Source organism: Nyctereutes procyonoides, unplaced genomic scaffold (assembly GCF_905146905.1).
Source record: "Nyctereutes procyonoides isolate TBG_1078 unplaced genomic scaffold, NYPRO_anot_genome, whole genome shotgun sequence".
In the NCBI taxonomy this organism is placed as follows: domain Eukaryota; kingdom Metazoa; phylum Chordata; class Mammalia; order Carnivora; family Canidae; genus Nyctereutes; species Nyctereutes procyonoides.
This window is the reverse complement of record NW_026575035.1, coordinates 4,734,134-4,752,907: the sequence shown is the minus strand read 5'-3', so window position 1 is coordinate 4,752,907 and position 18,774 is coordinate 4,734,134.

Sequence of the window (18,774 nt, the reverse complement as noted above, 5' to 3'; positions counted from 1 at the left end):
ATAACATGAGAAAAATATGAGAAAAATCAATTTTATCTCTGCAATTACAGGAAATAAACTCTATGGAATATTATTCTTGATTGGATTGGATCTGAATCATCAAATGAAAGACATTTTATCCATTTGGCTTATTCATAGAATGTCCTTTATTACATTATATAGTAAACTGGAAGATATTGGGTGAGTCATTTAACTACTCACCAAGGCTCATTTAGTAAAAGACCACCTCTGGTGCTCTATATGTTATGATAGAGGCTGAGAGAAGAAAATGTATTTTCTAGCTATTATCAATATTAGTCACAATGCCTTCTTTTGTTGTGCTAAGGAAGATATTTTGTATAAAAATCAAAGAAGCCAGTGACCTATGAGGTAAATGATTTGCCTAATGTCAGAGAAGCTGAGCAACAGAGGTAGATCAAACCAGTGGAATACATCACTTCCATAAATGCATATAATTGATAAGAGGGTTCCTAATCCCCTTGGCACCCAGGAAGACATTACTTATATGTCTTTTTTAGTGAAAAGGGATGTAAAGCTTCATTTGTGTTTTTTTGTTTGCTTTTTGTTTTTTGTTTTTTTCTATCTCCCTACTTTGGTAGATGGGCACATTTGAATTAAATAGAATACCTTAGTATCCACAGAAACCTGCCAGGAATAATGGGAAAGGACTACCAAGATTAGTATGTTCTTTCGTGAATAGGGAGGAATGAAGTAAAGTGTTCAGCTACTCAGAAACTGTATCCTAAATGTAGGAAATCATGTTTGTCCCCAAATAAAGTCATATGATAAACACATGTGCTTGTAAAACAGCCCAGTCCAAACCACGTACTGAAGTGAAAAGAGAGTTGAAGATGTATTTTATTTGATGAGCCATATACAAATCTTAGTATATGTTCACAACCTCATTAAATAAATGCAGCTCCCTTGGAACAAACCAAACATGGTCACAAACTTCCTGAGCCTATTTTGGGAAACAGAACTGCTGGGCAAGTTAAGTTTCAGGCCACAGACCAACCACAAGAGCCACAAGTATGGCTGGGTGGATAAATTTGGAAACCCATAGTGCAGAGCCTGGGATATTCCTTGGAGGGGGTGGGGGGCAGTTATTCAGGGAATTACCATATTTGTTCATATACGACGTATTTGAAAAGTGGAAGCTATTAAGTTGACACTGCTTCTTGTTCTATATCCTAATTTCACCTGTGGTTGAAAACTAATACTGTAAAATTTGGCTGGCTGGGTGGAACAAATAGATTTCAGCTCTGCAAATACACACACACACAGCACACGGAAAATGTGTCTATTTCTAAATAGGATACTCATTTGTGACCTATTATTATAGGTCAAATATATTTTAACAGCCTGGCATTTTTTAAAGTTTCAGATCAGATTTTCTCCAAGTGTCCAAGGACCTCTGTGGTATATAGACATATTCTTGGGGATTCAAGTAGTCTCTTATTTTTTTTTCCAATGTTAGGTTTTCACTGCTCTGATAACCTTTAGAAACTTTCTACAGCATATTCTGGATCATCTGGAGAATCCCAAACTGCCATTTGATTTGTGCTTACAAACAAATTGATGCCACATGGTATTTCCAAAGGGGGAAAAATGGCTTTAATATATAAACCATGCATTCACCCTCCAAATGAAGGCCAAATGCTGTCATGATTTACTGTACAAAAGAAGTTTTCACAGCAGTTCCCAAAGGGCAAATCGGGGTGAACTGAATCATCACATAACACATGGTAATGTAGACCTCACAGTCCCAGCCACAGGGAAGGCTGTAAAGGCAATTCTTTGTGCCAGGACCTCTGGCTTCCACTTCCATAGCATATTTGGAGCATGCTTGAAGGGTATAGGGAATTCAGAGATGGTCCCCAGGAGCAGCATCCTGTAGGACGTGTTTTGTAGAAGGCTTTTGTGGAGCACATGTAACGGGGGCATACAGAGAAGCTCACCTTTAAGCATAGTACAGAAATATGGAAGAGCAAATTTGGGCAAAAATAACTAAAATGAAAGAAATATCCTTGACAGAGGCTTTGTCATGCAAATTAGGTCTATTTAAAAAATTCAATGTGCAGCAATTATAGATTAAAAGGCTGAGAACTTTCTGGAAGCAGGTATCCCATGCTATTACACTCAATGAAGTTTAAACACAGTTGTAAGACAGGTTGTAAATGTTGGTGAAACATGGTCCCTACCCTTAGGGTACTTACATTTTAAGGAAGAAGACAGTCTCCTAAAGAACTAATTTCAGTATAATTTGGATGCTATGGTAGAAAGAGAATAGCCCTTTTCTAGCCTGATACAAAAGAAGAACCAAGTAATCAGGAACCAAAGCAGGCTCCTATGGATGTGCATCAGAAAGAGAAGTAGAGTCACAGAATTTGAGAGATTAAAAAGAAGAGCTCAGACCCAAGGCCCACAGAAGAGGCACTGTCCTAATGAGAAAGGATTAGTTCTTCTGCTAGAAACACCGACACACATTGTAGAGAAGTAATATTTCAGGTCACTACACTTTCTTGGCACATTATACTTAATTCAGAGTCTGAGAGTCATGTTCTCAACTCATCCAGCTATTCTTCTTTCAAAATCACAAAGTATACCAATAACACATTCTTTAAAAGTGGCAACAAACAATCCAAGTATCCAAGGGTATTTCTAGTTATTTCAAAGGGCATTGCAAAATCTAAATATAATTTTCACTCTTCAAATTAAAAAAAAGATATTTGTATGGGAGAATTATTTTTAATTCAAGATACACCTTATTATGTCTTTAAAAATGGACAAAAAGTGGTGCCTTCTAAAGTTACCTCAAGAATCACAAAGATTCAGATCAAAATTGTGCTAAACCTGTGAGAGGTGTGTAGCTATTGGTGTAGCCCAGATTGCCAGACATATCTCCAAGAAATACATTTCAGTTTTCATTCTCATTCAAGAGTAACTTATAAATAGTAAGGGCTAAAGAAAAGTCTTCTGTCTCTGTTGCTTTAAGGTCAATGCCACAAATCAGCCTGGAAAGCCAAAATCCAAAGGGTCCAAAGAGCCCCTCATAGTTTGGATGCTTATGGCTTTCAGCTGAAAGCCTACAGATCACAAAAGCAAGTTGCAACGCAAAACTGAAAAGGTTGCAAGCTTCAAAGTGAATTCTAAGAAATGAGATCTTGAACTGAAAACTCTAGAAATCTGATGAAGTTCAATAGCTAAGTATCTGACATCAATTTCAATAAATTGGAAACTGTGAACTTACTTACAATAGTAACTATTCTCCTCCCCAGCCCAACCCAAACTCCTGGGATTCTCTTGTTAATTTAGACACAGAGAATCATGTGATAAAATCCCAGAAAAGATAAATGTGTAACATAAAAAGATCAGCAGTTTATGTTGGTGTTGGGGAAGAATTTTGCCTTCTGGATGGTTATCCAAACCAAATTCTGGACCCTTGGAGAATGTTGCTTTATTTATTGTTCTGCAATATTGCCTGCCTTTTTCCAGTGTTTTTTGTACTTAGGAAATATTTTGTGCATGTCCCTTTTTTGCAGCACAGCTGCTGATTTCGGTGAAAAATGGATGGTGGGGTATTTATTCATGTATATATTTTTCTTTTCATTTTGCATTCTTTAACAATAAAAACCTTATAACTTCATTCCCCCAGGTAGTGATAGAAGTCAGGCAGAAATTATTTAAAGGAAAAGAAATGAGATTAATATTTTAGTTTGAATGGCAAAAACAGAGGGAACCTAGGCAGTATAAAAGGGTCATGAATTCACAGGCAAGATTATCTGTAGTGTTTTATCTTCATAAACATAACTGAAAAAAATAATTTAGAATTCAGTTTTAATTTGAAATAAATATGTAACTTACTAAAACTAAATTGCTTAAAACAAAATTAAAAATTATCCAATAGATATTTTTACTTTCTTTGTCTTTTAGTCATCTTACCTCTTTCTTGGAATCTCATTCTGTAAGCATGTTTTATTAATGATCTATTAATAAGCATTCACTTAAAACATGACTGATTAAAAAGTAGACCTGATTTTAAGTAAGTGTTCTGAAAATGTTTCATTTATTGAATTCATTGAGGTTTAAGTTCCCATTTGTATAGCTAGAGGGTAAATTACAGATACTCATGCTTGTTTTATCATTATAATGAAAGCATTACTCATATTTGCAACACTAATTAAAATTCTGCTCTGACCCCTATAAATTCAGCCTCTCCCTCAAATAGATTATTTTCAAATCTTTATATAAACTTTACTATATATGGGTATGATAATGAAAGTATCCATCTTTAATAGAACATAATCAAGGTTAAGAGAAAGTAAAAATTAGGTTCAGACTTTTTAATACTGCAGGGTACATTTTTAGTACCCTACAGAGAGAATTAGTCACACGACTCCCATTAACTTTAATGGAACCTGTATGGGCAAATTGTATGCTGACATTCTTAGGAAGTTAAACATCAGTAGAGTTCACTAGTTTCATTTTTCCTCTTTGGAACTTTAGTTTTGACTACTTTTATTTTCTAATGGTCTAAAGGGAAGACATATCGATAAAAATGATTAACATAGATGGATTTCCAAGTTTCAGAAGCCCACATTTTTGTACATTTGCCCAAAAGTTAGAAATCTGCAAACAATGCTTACTAGCATTTGAGGCTCAATTAGCAAGTAAATTCCACTAACTGAAGAACATAGCTTTTAATATGAACATCATAGTGTTCCTTAAATGAGAATATATAGCACTCGTTTCCCCTAGTGCTTAGTCATTTTTCACATTCCTCTTTGCAATTGCAGTAGGAAAATCAAAGACTTTACAAACATTTTCAATAAATATTAACATTTATTTTACCTTTATATCAACCTAGTAAGTGTTTATGTTTGAAACGAAATATATTTGGAATCTTATATATTGGTCTATTAAAATATTGTTTACAGTATTTAGACGCTCTTGCAAAAGAAATATATGGACAATTAAAAATTAAAACATCATCATAGGGGCAAAAGGAACCTAACTCTTTTTCACCACTTTCAGTAATATCTTTCCACAATTATAGATTCAATCACCTGACCATTCAGTGAAGTTATGATCAGTTAACTTATTATGATCAGTTATGATCATTCAAAAGCATTTAGTATAATATTGAATTTACATCCATCACACAGAATACAAAAAGAAATAAAAGAAGATTCCTCTAATGTGAACTCATCCAAGATGTTCAAAGCACCACTAAATTTGTAAACAACTAGGTATCTCTCAATGTTCTCTTTTCTCTATCTAATAGATTTGCCTAAATTTAGAATTTTGTAGAAATTCATCATTTAAAACATTTACTTAATTTTTTTTAAAGAAACCTCAGTGTGAACTTAGGAGAATCTTTCATTTTTACCTTACTTAGGCATCTAAATAACCAACACTGGATTCATGAGACCAAAAACATGGTTTAATCAGGAGCAACAAGCAGACATTAAAAAGAGAATTGATAATTAACAACATAAATAATTTCATCTTGGATAAATGTTCCATAAACAAAAATAAATGTTGGTCAAATGAAATCCATTACATAATTGAAGTTTCCTGTAAAAGCATGAGTTGGTTATCATATGAACCTTTGAATCTTGCATGCCATCAATGAATATTAGTGCTGCAAAAAACATTAGCCATCTAGTCTATACCATCATTTGTTTTCTACTTAAGTAGGCTCTAAGCCCAACTTAGGGCTCAAACTTATGATCCCAAGGTCAATAGTAACATGCTTTACCCACTGACCCAGCCAGGCACATTATGGCTATGGCACAATATTAAAAGTGAAAAAAATGAGCCTCCAACAGGTGATTATCCTAAGGTCTTCTAGCTACTTAGTTGCAAGCAAAATAAGAATCAAAATCTCTTGACTCCTCATTCATTCATTGAATATTTTACTGAGCACCAACAATGCCATTAGGAAAAGGGTTAAAGTGATGAACAAAACATACAAGATCTTTGCCATCTTGGATTAGACATTCCAAATAAAGAGATAAAACAAAGAAGGGAATAAGTAAAGCAAAAAGATAACTTCAGATTGGGTGCACACTCAAAAGTATTTGATGTTAACTTTTACCAATTAAGATTGCACCTATTTGAGAGTATTTCTCTTCTCAACTCTTGATATTTCTTTTCCTCTTTACGAAGCTAAGAATAAGAGAGATTTATTAGTGATCTGCCTTTCATCCATTTTATTGGCCAATTCTTTCAAAAGACACACACATATTCATGAAACACATCAATATTTGACATGCTTCATCACACTCATATTATGTTTGTCAGCTGTCAAAGATGTCCACTGTTATTAGAGTTTTCCAGTATCTGACTCCTGCAGTTCTTGGATTTTTGAGTTTGTCCCCTTGTGTCATAGAAGAAGTTCAAAGACTGAAAACCTAAGACCACGTGCTAAAAATAATTTCAGAAAGGTGTATGGGTAAAGATTCTCTTTTAAAGTAAAATGGTTGTCCCTCCGTGATTATTTCTCATTCCACGATATTTTTCTGTGTAGTGAACAAAAGAGAGTTTGAAAGATGAGGTGGGGTGTGAATCTGGCTGCTTGTAATTCTATGAAATTATACTGACTGTCTTGTCTTCAATGTCAGACAGTAAAACTGCTTCCTCTAACTAGCAAAAGAGATGCTCAGTGCTTTTGTCTTTCATTTTTTCTTAATGCATAATTTATGTATGGCCCATTTATTAATAACCATGAAGTGTTGTACCTGGAAATCTGCTCACAAAAGAACAGAATATACAGAATTAAAATGAACATTTCATAAGGTAGATATTATCTTTATATTAAAAAGAAAACTTGTCCTAGTTAATTCTGAGAATGTTGGATAAAATCCAACAGAAATTATTCAATTATTAATATAACCATATTTATCAAATTAAACAAGAATTCCAACTATATCCTGGTTACTGATAAATCTCAAGGGGAATAAAACATTTTTTATAATGACATATTCTACCTAGAAGAGGAAATATTTCAATAAAGCACCATTTCTGGCAGTTCCTTGAAGGCAAAGAAAGTTTATTATTCATCTTGTATGTATTTTCCTTGCCTAACCTAATGGAATTACATTGTAATGATGACAAAATCTACAAAAGCTAATATTTATGAAATAATTAGTATTTGTGATGTGACGATCTTCTATAATAGATGCTATTATTATGTCGTGTTACCAATGAAGAGAGTTTAAAATATTTTGCCCAATGTTACTCAGTTAATGAGAGGAACTGCTGGGATTTGAACTCAAACACCTGACTCCAGAACCCACCTTCTTAACCGTTAACTCCACTATTTTCTATAGCTTGTTTAGAGAGGAAATTAAGAAATACATTTAAATTGAAATCCTGATAGATTTAGCCTTCCTGATATAAGCCATAAAGGAGACAAACTTCTGGATAAATATCAAGAGTATAAAGTAAAACCTTTGTTTAGTTCACTGAATAACTCTATGTATTCCAAATATTCTAGGATTTATAGAAGTCTATAAAGTCTATAGAGCCGAGAAAGGATTTTAGTAATCATTCCAGTCCAACCCCTTCCTTCCATTTTCAGAGTTCGATACAATCCCTTCTGGGACCAGAGATGTGGTAACTCAGGTCACTGAGTACCATGCAACTTGCTAACAGCAAAGCCAAATTTCCTAGTTTCCAAGTAAAAATGATTGAATTACATCTTAACTTTTCTATTTTTGTTTATGCATTTATTTGAAAATGAATTATACCTAAACTATTGATTTACAAAATATGGCAGACTGGCTCTTAAAGACTGCTTTAAGAGCAGCTTTTCATCCCTGCTTCCTAGTGTCCATGACCTTATGTGATCTCTTTTCCCTAAGTGTGGATGAGATCTGTGACTTACTCTTAATCAACAGAATATGATATCTTAATTTGAGTGTTCAATGAAAATGCTAGCCTGTTTATTTTTAATGTGACTATCCATAAAATTAAGATACACTGGAGCTATTTCTATAGTTTTCATTTGTCATTGACCGTAACATTACTAGGATCATAGGCAAATGAAGTTAAGTTTAAATTACAGTAGCCATTAAAACCATCTTAAATTTAAAACATAGGGTCTTCATTTTGTATCCTTAAAAGGAATTTGCAAAACTGTTTGGTTTCCAGGCATATAACATTTCTGGCATCATAGCTAATGAAAAAGATCTTACCTATATTAAAATTTTTTTAATTATCCTGTTTCCTTCATTTTTCAGATGAAATATTTATGTGCAGAAAGGGACCAATTCAAGGACAAGAAAATGGTCAGGGACAGAATAACACTGGCAATCTATTTTCCTGAATTTTAGTAATAAACCAAGACCTCTAATTTCTTGGGCATTTATCAAACGTTAGTAATGGAAACAGTCACAAAGTAGAACATGCCATTTATATGTTCCTATCTTATTTTAAAATACAAGGACCTAAATATGAGAAGTCTTATTTTCCATATATAGAGTTATGCAGCCTGATGCACCAGGGATACCAACAAGGAAAGGCTAATAAAAGGAAATTGGAAGCAGTCATTTCCCAAAAGAAAGGGACAAATCTCAAGAAATCATGGTTGCGGAGGTGCAGGTATACAGCATGTCAACATATAAAATAATTTTTGAAAATTAATTTATTAATAATAGCTAGTAGGATTCACTGTGTTTATTGAATCTGAATCCTTACTTTCGGTACTCTTGAAACTACATAGTCACCATTCATCATTGTAACCACACATAATGAAAGCCAGAATATTAAAAATAATAATATTTGGAGAAAAAATGTAGAAATTCAAAATTTTAAAATTAATTATAGATTATTAACACATGAAACAGTGCAGAATTTATTTCTGGAGATCATAAATTATGTATCAATTTAGCAATTTATAACCTCTCTAGATGTTATGTGTACTATATTACATGAAAAAGTAGAACTATAAGAACTTAAAATAATTTTAGAAAGCCCAACAGAACCAAATGCTGTCTTACTCTAATTATTCACATTTAAAATTGAAAATCTACATTTTAGACTTGCTTTTTTCCCATTCCAGATTGCAATATTGAATTTTTCTTATTCTAATTTAGGCAGAAGAGTTAGAGTGTATAGAATATGGAACATGTTTTTTTAATCTTTGTTAGAGATAGGTACCAGGGAGTGGAAGGGCCTAAGGAGAGGGCGAGCTTCCTCCTTAAGCACACTCCACACCTAGTGCAGAGCCCCAAGGCAGGGAGGTGGGTAAGTGGGTGGTGTGGGGGGAGGGGGCAATCTTACAAACCAGAGATTACGACCTGAGCCCAAGTCAAGAGTCAGATGCTTAAGCCACTGAGCCACCCAGGGGCCTGGGAACATAAGTTTTTTAAAGATAACTTTTGGGATACAAAAGCAATCAGAAAAATGGAAAATAATATTTTGCCAACAGTACCCTAAAAGACCTCCTGAAATAACCAATTTCAGAGGTAACACTGGGGCATCAGTTAAAATAAGAAAGCTTTTAGCAACTTTTATTGACTGGAGTGTATGAACTTTGCAACTCTTTAGAACCACATGGTTTTCATATTCAGTATGCCTGCATGCATATATGTGTATAGATAATTGCTATGCCTTGTACCAAGGATATGAACTGTGTAAAATTACTGAAGGAAGTTGTAAATGATGTATGAAATGAGAAATCTTTGCCCACTGGCAGTACATAGATAGAACAGAGATAGTGACGTGCAATCTCTTCTCTATCATTTGTCATAGTATTCATCTTATAAAAGGCAGAACATATCAATAAAACTGAGTGTCAAACATGCATACTAAACAATATATACTATTTCTTTTTTAGGTCTACCCTCTTTCTTGCAAACCAGTCTACAAAAACCTTTGTGCCCAAAGTAAATGTAAAAAACTTCCCTGTTTATGATTTCAATTGTCTATCCCAAAACATTAAATGCAGAAATTCTAAATAGGACTAAGTGAATGTGTTTTATACTGATACTTTGTATTGCTGAGATTTTAGAATTGCCATCTAAGGTAAATTTTTTTATGAGACATTTAGAGAAGCTTTATCTACAAAGTCTAATATGCAACCATTCAGAAACATCTGAGGGTAGCATTGACAGTTTCATCGTGCATCCCAGTGTATGAAAGATTTTAGATTTCACCCTATATCATGGAACAGCACCTTTCTCCTAAATTAGTTTTAATATAAAATTCTTGCGGCTAACTCCCCAATCCCACTGACCAATCCCCAAATAGAAAATTTGATCCGGCAATTATGGTAATTAAACTTAGGTACATTCAATGCCACTTCATCACAAAATGTTATAGTACCAGGAAAACAAATCTGAGAACAGAAATAAAATAGAAAAAAAAATCTTTGTAAGTTGGCATATATTTTAGATTACAGAATTTAAGGTTAGAAATGAAAACAGAACAAGTGAAGTAAAGCTGTACCTATGTACAAAAATAAAGTCAATATTATCAAGTAAGTTTGTGAAAGCATAAAACAAAGTATCTTTTTGGTGTTCAAGAAGTTGACAGCTTACTAATGTAGAGCCCAAAATAAGATGTTTTTCAGTGACAGCTGAACTTTATTTTTTATGTATACAGAAGGAAATTTCAATATTCATTAAACTGCACTTTTCCAAAACTGGAATGTGTTCCTTCATACGCCAGTTATTATTTTATTAAAATAATAATATAATTAAAAAATTAAAGAATATGCTCTGGCATTTGACATTTTTTTTTGCAGATGCTACTGATAATTCTCTCTAAAAATTGTAAAACAAATATTTTCTTACCAATTGAGTTCATCTCTTCTTGGAATCACAACTGATTTTTCTTTTGCTTGATGAAGTTAGAAGTGAACTATCTGATTTTGTTTCCAATCAGTAGACCACACAGATGAATGAATTTTGTTTTGCATATGAGTCACATAAAAATGATGGTATCGTTTTGTTGCTGTGAATAGAGTCAAAAGAGCATAAGACCAAACAATATCTGTCTTTGGTTTATTTTGTAAGTGGAATGTAAATATTGTCTTGTTCTAACAAACACATAAACAGCAGAAATTAATTTTAAAGTTTTCAATCCAAAAAAAAAGCTTTCAAATGTTGATTCTATATTTAAACTATATTTAGAAACTATATACATTTTCACCACCACCTTTAAGGTTAATATACAGAGATACTTTTTTGCTTGTTTCCTGTTTTCTTTCTCTTCGTTTCATTGCACTTGCTCTGTTTTGGTTTGTGGTGCTTTCCTCACTGAAGTTCTACTACCCACTCAGGTCCTTGTCCAAGACCCAGTTCTTGTTACTTTTATTAGCTCATAGAAATTTTCTCAGTTGTTCTATTCACCTTCTTTCTAAGTATTGATTGATATCTACTGAAACTGTAGAACCAAGATTTTAGCAACTGACTGCTTTGCATTTCCTCTCCCATGGTTATTTTCATTTTTCATTGTTTATGTGATCAAAAACACAAAAGCTGGGAAAATTCTGAGAGTACCAGCTGGGTGGACAATTAAGGAAACACTTGCTGAAGTCCATACATCAGATAATTAACCCTGCCATCCATACAGAGATGCTGTCAAACAGAGTCAGCAACCACATATTTTGTTTCCCACGAAAAATAAAACATCTCTACTCCACCCACCCACCCCCACCACAACACTGAGATTAATTTATATCAGGGAAATGGGAAAAAGTCCGTGAGGCAAGGAAAATAGGGCTCACTTCTGATATCGATCAGATCCTCTGGGTTAAAACAATCAGTAAAATCTCTCTAGTATGATTATATTTGCTCCTAGGTAGAGGCCAGTGTTCAAAGATGATTATAGGAGTCATGTCATCAGATTATACATTTTTATTTCTTTTTGTGTTTATATAAAAGCATCTCAAAATCTGCATAGGATTTTATGCAATTCATAACACACCCACATGGATCTCTAGATCAGAGATCTCCTCTGTCAGGAAGCATACGACTTTAGTGAGAATATTAAGTAGAAGTCAAAATGCACCACAATTTCCCTTCAACTAAAAATTCCATCAACAATTGTCTCTTAGTGAAAATTTTGCAGGTTACCTTTGGTTAATCAGAGGAATAGAAAACATCTGTCAAGTCCTTTTGTTGGTTCAAAGTATCTTTCTGCTCTCTTACCACCTACTCCTGAATTTTCTTCTGGTAACTGTACTTCCTGCTGATCATTTTCCCTAATGCCTCTCTGGAGATATTTATTCAGCCGATATCTAAATTTGATGCTGGAGTTAGTTTGCATCAAAAAAGCTACGTTTGTTAAAGGTGTAAATAAATAAATACCAAAATAAATAAATAAAGTAGATGACCTATAACTATAAATAGAGCTTACCCCACACTTCCTTTTGAATAACATTATTAATGCTGAGGAATTATGCTTTTGTTAAACTTAGTTATATGTGATTACTAAAATTGGGAAAGCACAGTCCTTTAGTTTTTTTATGATGCATTGATTCATGAAAATTCATAGTTTTGTAAACACTATCCCTTTTGCCAGAATATTATCAGAAATTGCATGATGGATTATTTTATGATTCACACACTTTTGTTTAATCTTCATACTAAAAGGTAATTCAACTGTATTCATGGACCACTTAATTTAACCAATTTTATTATAAGTATGAAGCCAATTGTTCCTATCTATTGAAAATGTTGTTAACTTGTTTTTCTTTTTTATTTAAAAAAAAAAAAAGGTCACATCTGGAATCGCTGGGTGGCTCAGTGACTTAGCGCCTGCCTTTGGCCCAGGCCATGACCCTGGAGTCCCGGGATCGAGTCCCACATCAGGCTCCCTGCATGGAGCCTGCTTCTACCTCTGCCTGTGTCTCTGCCTCTCTCTCTCCTCTGCGTCTCTCATGAATAAGTAAATAAAATCTTTTTTTTTTAAAAAAAAAAGGTCCATCTGCCATGAAGACACTATGAAAATTTTTCCATGCTTGATAAATACTGATATGTAACTATACATAGTGAATTATAAAATAATGAAATAAGAAATAGGAATTTTGGCTATTGGAGAGAATTTTTTTTCAGCCTAGTCAATTGCAAATAACCTAAGTCTGTCAAAATAAAGAGATGCAGCACTCCTTTATAAGTTAATTTCTTTGTTTTTTGTCCAGATAAGTTTCTCTAAAAATTATCAGCATTTTGATAATTTCTCTTTTGTTGTTTTATAAGAGTGTTCGAAAAAATGTCTTGATGTCTTAAGCAGTTAGTTCTGTAAGTTCTTATAAATTTTTGTGAAATATGAGCTGGCTTCATTTTGAATCCATTCTAGAAAGCTGAGCTTATATTTTGCAATAACATAGGCACCTACATTTTGGATACCATGCCAAAACCAAGCAAAACTGAATTGAAGTTACAAAATATTATCTTTCTGGAATTTAAATTTTCTTTGCCTAATATGCTAAGTTCTGGTAGCTTTAATTTTGATAATACTAGGAAAAATAAGCTTACCACAAGAGGAAGAAAATTAAATGAGTAACTTTAAAAAATCACCATTGAAGCACATAAACATGGAATAAAATAAAATTTCATGGTAATTAAAATAAAAGCTGTACTATCTACCTATAATATGTTTGCTGTTTGGGAAATATGCTTTTAAATGCAAATTTGGTATCCATGAGATCTTGTGTAGTCAATGATTCATTTGTATATAAAATTGAGTAGTAACTAAATTAATGACTTGTAAAGCACTCTTTGCAAGCATCCTAGTAAACTGAACTACCTCAACTTACATTCTACAGCAATGTGGATTCCTATCTCATCTGAGTGCTGCACCAAGTATATTTGTACCAAATGCAAAACTGATTTAGGTCCCAAATTCTAACTCAAAATTTTGCTTTAATTTTGAAGACTACATAAATATAGAATGTGGACTCTGCTTTCTAGCTAACAACACAGTAAACAACATTCTACTTTGAGTTACTTCAAGTTTCAAAGTTAAATCATGTCTTACTAATCTCAATAACAAGTTTATTAGTATAATACAGTAATGATATATTCATTTTAAGTCCATACTTAATTTTTTATTATTGTTATTAAAATACATTTGCTTTTACTCAAAATCTTTTTTTTGGCCTTTTTTTTCTTTTTGAATTCTTTCTCATTGATTTTCAATTATCCGTTATTTTCAACGCTTAACAAATTAGTGTCTTTCCCTAATCTTCTCCCATCTATATTTTTCCATTTTAACACCAGATTTTCAGTCTATGGCATTCTGTTTTGTCTTTGAAATTATAATAGGGATTCAGATTCAACCATTTGTTGATTCAACAAAAATTTCTTGACCATTCTGTTAGATAGTCTTTTTGCCCCTTCAGATCCAATATCTATCCTTGTCTACTCTCTTGTTGCCCCAGAAGGCTAGTCTTTATGATCTGAATCATTTGAGCTCCAATCTGTCAGACTTACGATTGGATTTATGTAATGGTACTGGCATGAAGTAAAAGCTTATAGTTGCTGCTTCCTCTACCTGAACCAGGTATCTTATAGGGTAACCCTCACCTGTAGGTAGAATTCTTTCCATGTTCTAGTAACTCCTGACTCCACTTCCTCTTTCTGACCTAAGTAACCACTCCCTTCTTGTAGGTATCTCTTAAACCTGTCTGTATTTTGTAAATGAGTTCTTCAGTACATTTCATGAATTGTTCTATTGAATGTGTCATCTATTTCCTGATAGATCTAATCTCCTAGTGTGTGCCTGAAATCAGTCTTTTCTATATATTTGTGGATCTCATGAATAAATTAATCATATAACCCATATTTTATGCATAAAGAAACAAAAACTCAAAAGGTTCAATCAAACTTTCCCAGACATTCGGCTCATATAGAGTATAGCCAAAAATTTAATCATACTATCCTACTCAAAGTCTAGCATTCTTTTTCCTGTGGTTTAGTTTTCTCCTACTCCCTCCTAAATGTATTTCCATTGGTAACATCCATCAATGATCATTTACTGAAAACCTATAGTACATTGTAATGTACTGAAACTGTATGAGGCTAAATTCATAGGTATATAGGAACAATAGACATGCACCTGACTAATGATCTTTTTGGACAAGAATTTCCAGCTATGGGGGATCCCTGGGTGGCGCAGCGGTTTGGCGCCTGCCTTTGGCCCAGGGCGCGATCCTGGAGACCTGGGATCGAGTCCCACGTCGGGCTCCCGGTGCATGGAGCCTGCTTCTCCCTCTGCCTGTGTCTCTGCCTCTCTCTCTCTCTGTATGACTATCGTAAATAAAAAATAAAAAAAAAAAAATTAAAAAAAAAGAATTTCCAGCTATGAACACTAGAAAGGGGTAACATTTTTTCAATGTTAATATCAACATTGAATCTAAGAACTGTCTCCTTACGGGTCTTTGAAAGCGTCAGAATTAGAATTCTTTTTATTTTTCCTTGTTGACATATTAAATAGATAGTCAGACTAATGGATTGACAGACAAGGTAAGACAACAGACTATGAACAGACCTGGGAGGGTTAAGATGCACCTGACCTAGATTCAAATGCTAACCATCGAGAGAGCACCAGTTTATCCAAAACTCAGTCAGTCATTGGCAATACTAGCAGGTGGAATCTAATGAAGGAATATAGATACTGGTGTTCAATGGAGCTATAGAGATCAGCTGGAAAGTTGTTCACAGACAGTAAAACTAAATTCTGAGGGAGATGGGAAATAAGAGTACTAATAGAAATTAGGTAGGATTACAGAATGTTATATACTCTTCAGACTTGTTCTGAGGAATAAATAAAATTATAAATGTAAAATGTGCAATCCAGTGCTTGGCACACAGTATATGTATGGTATAACAAATGACATGGAGAAAACTACCAATAATCATGTCTAAAACAAGATGGACTCAAGATGGGGGTTGAGTCTAAGAGTCTAAGAGATCTTAACTGGGATAAAGAGAAAATGCAGAGTCAAGGCATGAACGGATATGGCTCAAATATAAACACCTACCTGCAAACATGTGGACCCCACACAACATTGCAACAGAGAAAGGGTACCTGCTAACAACTCTTCCACAGGCTTCTCTCCACAGACACTCTGAGTCTCTTGGAATATTTGAAGTTCTAAATACATGATACAGATTAGAACTATTTTCCCCACATCTGACTGGTGACCCAGAATTAACAGTTCCTTCCTAATCAACACCCTTATTTTGAAATCTCAGGTGTTAGGAAATCTGACAAGTTATTATTGGTCATGAGATAAAGGGAATTTGAGGTTTAATGTCTTCTCAAGATGTTTGTTAAACTAAGTAATCTATAATTGGTTAAATATTTTAGTGTTTGGGGGAACTACTCCCATGCTTTATAACATTTATGTGTAAACCATTAGCAACACAGAGATGGTAAGTTTTGCTGTGTTTGTGGAGGGTTCTTGCTTCTGAGAGCCTTATGAGAGAAAAGGCAAAGTGTTTGAGAGATTATGCTTCCATCCATGCCTCTGCAGGGATAAGCTCTCTTTCTTGCTCTGAGCAAGAAAATTCAGTTGTGTTCAAACAAATTATTAAGTTATCTATATTATTTGTTATTCGATTTTTCTAAATTAATTTGTACATTTAATATAACTCTTAATCTTAACCCTAGTTTTTCTTGGAGTATGAGAGAAATCGGTATTAAAAATTAATTTAGAAAAACAAAGGGAATATTTTAAGATGTATGAAAAGGGAAGTAATAAGTATACACAAACATACAAACTATAACAATTCATTAAGATTAAAACAAGTCTAATTGAAGCAATGTGTATTTGAGACTGATGCACAAACTTCTAGACAGATGTGCAAATTAAAAGAATAAAGTAACAAATTCAAAAATAACACTAAAGGAGTACCTAGGTGGCTCAGTGGGTTAAAAATATGCCTTGGGCTCAGGTCAGGATCAGAGCACCATATGGAGACCCCGCCTCCTGTTGGGCTCCCTGCTCAGCGGGGAGTCTGCTTCTCCTTCTCCCTCTGCCCCTCCTCCTCCTCCTGTGCCTGCACTCTCTTGCTCTCAAATGAATGAATAAAAAAAATCTTTAGAAAAAAGAATAATGCTATACACATTCTATATACATATCATTGATATATGTTTATTTGCCTATGAATATACATATATAATTAAAGGGAACATCATATAAATTAAAAAAATGGTGTTGGGGCCATTAATTAGCATTTGAAAAAATGTATGCCAATATAACAAACAATACTCTATAAATGCTAATTTAAAATGTTCAGTTAGAAACTTCAGAACACTATTCAAACAACTGCAAACCTAAACAAAAATATGTTAACATTTATTTAACTCTAGAGAGCTAAAAACTTTTAAAATTTGAAATTATAAATAAAATAACAAATAAAAATATTAACAAATTTGGCCATTAAAACTGCTGAACAGTAAACAGCATAAAATAAAAAGAACAGAGCCAAAGAAGAATATTTGTATCAAATGTTAATATTTTTTTAAGATTTTATTTATTTATTCATGAGAGACACAGGCAGAGAGATAGAGGCAGAGACACAGGCAGAGGGACAGGCAGAGGGATAAGCAGTCTCCCTGTGGGGATCCTGATGCGGAACTCGATCCCAGGACCTCATGATCATGACCTGACCCAAAGGCAGATGCTCAACCATTGAGCCACCCAGGAGCCCCTCAAATGTTAATGTTATATAAAGAATTCTTATTAAGGGAAGAAAATGAGAAATAGAGACAAAGGATGTTATGTAGAAATCAAGCAAAAGGAAATATCTTTTAGAAATTAGAAAACAAACAGGGAAAATAATCATGGTATTTTCTAGTAAAGAAATGCAAATTAAAATATCAATGGAGTATTTTTTGTTTTATGATTTAATAAGTATCTTTTTGTCTTATGTTGACCCAATGCTAGTGTTATTGATATTCTTGGTACCTGTTTAAGTTGCTAAAAATCATCCAGATGAAAAACTAGAAATAGCTTTCAAAACTATAAAACATTCATTTTTAATTCAAAATCAAATCTCTTGAAATATAAAGTAAGCATATAGGTTTACTGATTCTAAAATACAACATGACCGTTAGAGAAAAACTTGGGTGCTTGGGTTGCTTAGACTCTTGGTTTCATGATCTCAGGGTGGTGACATGGAACCTGAGCCCCAGCCCCAAGCCAGGCAGCCCCCAGCCCAGTGGGAAGTCTGTCTCCCCTCTCCCTCTATCCCTCCCCCAGTGTACAAATGCTCTCTAAATTAATCAATCAATCACTCTTAAAGCTTTAAAAAGCAGAGAATAAAAATTCAAAAAAAAAAGCTAGTAATCATTCATAACCACGCATACAGAATTAACCACAGATAAAATTTTGGTAAAATTTTCCTGATCTTTTTGCACATACACAAAATTTTACATTGTTGACCTCTTAATATGTGAATGTTTGTGTATAATACAGCTTTTGCTCTGTCTTTTCATTTAAATCATTAAAAAATGTTGGCAGGAATCATTTTAATGTTATATAGTCCTCTACTGTATATCCATGCCATGATTTATTTTACCATTTCTTTATTATTGGACATTGAGGCAATCTTCAAATTTCTACTGTTTGAATAATAATGCTCTCAGTAATAGCAAAAGTTCAGGAACAATCTAAAAGTTTAAGAGCATGAATGGTTAAGATAGAATACACATAAACTACAAATATTAATAAAAAGTCTGCAGTACAATGGAAATATGATTATGATGCAATGTCTACACATCAAATTGTAATTCAGTTTAGCTCTTCTAAGA